Source organism: Apis dorsata, unplaced genomic scaffold (assembly GCF_000469605.1).
Source record: "Apis dorsata unplaced genomic scaffold, Apis dorsata 1.3 scaffold_147, whole genome shotgun sequence".
NCBI lineage: Eukaryota > Metazoa > Arthropoda > Insecta > Hymenoptera > Apidae > Apis > Apis dorsata.
The window spans coordinates 105,414-107,897 of NW_006263438.1; the positions used below are offsets into that span (position 1 = coordinate 105,414).

General features: G+C 35.7%; 1 protein-coding gene across 2 annotated transcripts in view; it reads right to left on the reverse strand.

Moving 5' to 3' along the window:
- Window positions 1-2,484, reverse strand: part of LOC102678967 (A disintegrin and metalloproteinase with thrombospondin motifs 7-like) — a 72,508-nt gene that overhangs the window by 17,170 nt on the left and 52,854 nt on the right. Inside the window, exon 1 of one of the 2 annotated variants that reach the window (XM_006613370.2) lies at window positions 858-880. The exons of the other annotated variant lie outside the window; for it this stretch is intronic. The gene's annotated coding sequence lies outside the window, so the exon portion shown is untranslated. Of the gene's footprint in view, window positions 1-857; window positions 881-2,484 lie in introns of those variants that run through there. 2 annotated transcript variants of the gene reach the window in all.

Sequence of the window (2,484 nt, forward strand, 5' to 3'; positions counted from 1 at the left end):
CTTAGGCGCGCAGAAACGCCGATCGGCTATATAAGGAGTGATTTGTTGCCATGGTGGTTTCAACCACGCCACGAACATTGTCGTCGGCTCCGGTTAACGATCCGCCCCGATTTTTCTCCCTTTCTTTTCGATCGGCACTCTTTATCCCCGATACGAGAGATCCAGCTTCGTTACCGATCGAGCCGGCCGGCTTTTCGACTCCACTTGGAGAAAACGATTCCGACAGATTCGAAAAGAAAAAAACTATTCGAGATGGATGGGCGACGCGATTCTTGAGGCGTGTAAACACGTCTATTCGTTGAATTTCGTTAAATTTTTATTATTCGTGTCCCTCGTTGTGATAAAAAATTCCCATTTCCGTACGTAAATTTAGATTATAAAAATAGGTGATGTCGTTTCTTTGTTGTTATTATATTCATTATACATTAGAATTTTATATCGATGCTTTAATATTTCGAAGAAACGTTTCAAAAAGGATAACAGAAGAATTCTACAAATTATCAACTAATTTTCGAAATCGAGAATTATGATCATTAGTATTTTATCGATATCTTATTGATATTTATAGTTATGATTAACAGACAGAAACGATTGATTTCTATTTTTAACATTGTATATTATTATAAGACACGTAAAAAATGTCATCTATAATAAGTTGCAATAAAAATAGATTTTATTGAAAAAGTATATTTAGTTGAGTAATTCATTTAAGCCATTTTCATTCATGTTTGTATCACATTGATATCTTAACGATATCTTGAATATATCAAAAAATCAATAAAATATCCTTTGTTCATTGATAATTAATATTTTTGATAATAAATTTAAATAAAAAAAATAAAAATAATTATTTTTACCTGTTATTAAATATCTTAACGATATTATCGATATTTATCGATAACAATATCGGTAGTTTCAACTCTAATTCGAAGTACAGACGATGAAGTGACAGATGAGGTTAGTTTTATGACAGATGAGGTTACTCGAAAGAAAATTTAATTTTCTAACCCATTTCTTTAACCGTTCATAAAGTCTTGGAACGTTCTTCGAAGTTGAATAGAGAAAGTTTTAGTGTTATTTTCAACACGTTTAGTAGTTTGATACGATGTTTGAATTTTCAAACGACGAGATTTACCGCGAAATCCCTTGAAGCGTTTTCGTTGGATGTTGGACGACGTTAAATTTATTTGTAAACTCGATACTTTTCGATTTGACGTCCGCGGAACGCGGTACCCGGTTGGATCAACATAAATTGTGAACCGTATAAATTCACTATCCTCTCGGCAATTTACGAGTGGAACCGGTTAACAGGCAAAGCGTTATATTTACCGAAACCTTATCCCCTTAAGATTCAACGCTTCTTCCTCGTCGCGACTACCTCGTCGTGCTAATCCGGATTTATCTCGAACTGAAACATGGTTGCGGTACTCTTATCGAGAGAATCGATTGCTCCGTTTCGACCTCCCGATGTCTTCGCCTCTCGCGCCAAGTTAATCGAGTCTTATTGTTACGCTCTCCGTGTCTTAAATTGAATCCTCTATCGGAATTTTACAGGCTATAAATGTCTACATAGTTTACAAGGTTTTAGAACCAGAATCTTTCCAATCGAAGAAAATGGAATGGACTATCGATATCGATGTGGATAACTGCGACAACGAGTTACTACATCGATAATTGTTTGGAATAAGAATCACTTCGTTGATTTTGGTATTTTTGAAATATCTTATCAAGATTATCATTATAAATAATTTCTTTCTATAAATATAACTGATATTTTTTATGTTTCAGCGATGTTTAGAATAGTTTACGACGGATTAGATTTAGGTTAGGTTCGTATTACGTCACGTCTAAAATTAAACAAATATGAATTCACATACACATTTATTTATCGAAATTTAACTAAAATTAATCCAATATTGATCTAGGTTTATCGCAACGTATATCTTATTTATCCTTGAAGAATGTTCAATTTATCTAACCTCATCATCTTCGAAATAATTTTATCTACTGTGCACATACATCGTTAAGCAATCCTTGATCAGAACGTCAGATTCGTAAGTTCGCTTTTAATAACATAGATAGAACGAAGAGATAGTTCAACGATAGTTTCAACGAGTTAACTACGCACACACGCGGCGATGGTAAAGACGATCTAAAATAACCGTAGATTACTCGAGCCCTTCTCGATAACAAACGATCAGAATCCCGAGGACGCGACAGGGGGAGCCAGTTGGCAGGCCGAGCGCAAATTAAGTAATTTCATCGTGGCTGAGGTGTTACTCGAACCGGTGAATGGAAATGGATGAGGACATTATCGATCGAGCGATCTTGCGGCCGTTCGTTATTTCGTGTCCGGCTTATGGCCGTTCGGGAACTGAATGCATCCAATCACAAGTAAATATATTTCTATGACGATCTAGCGGTCCCATTTAGACGTCTTTGTTCGTTTAATTGATCGTGGCGGCTTGGATGCCACGTACCGAG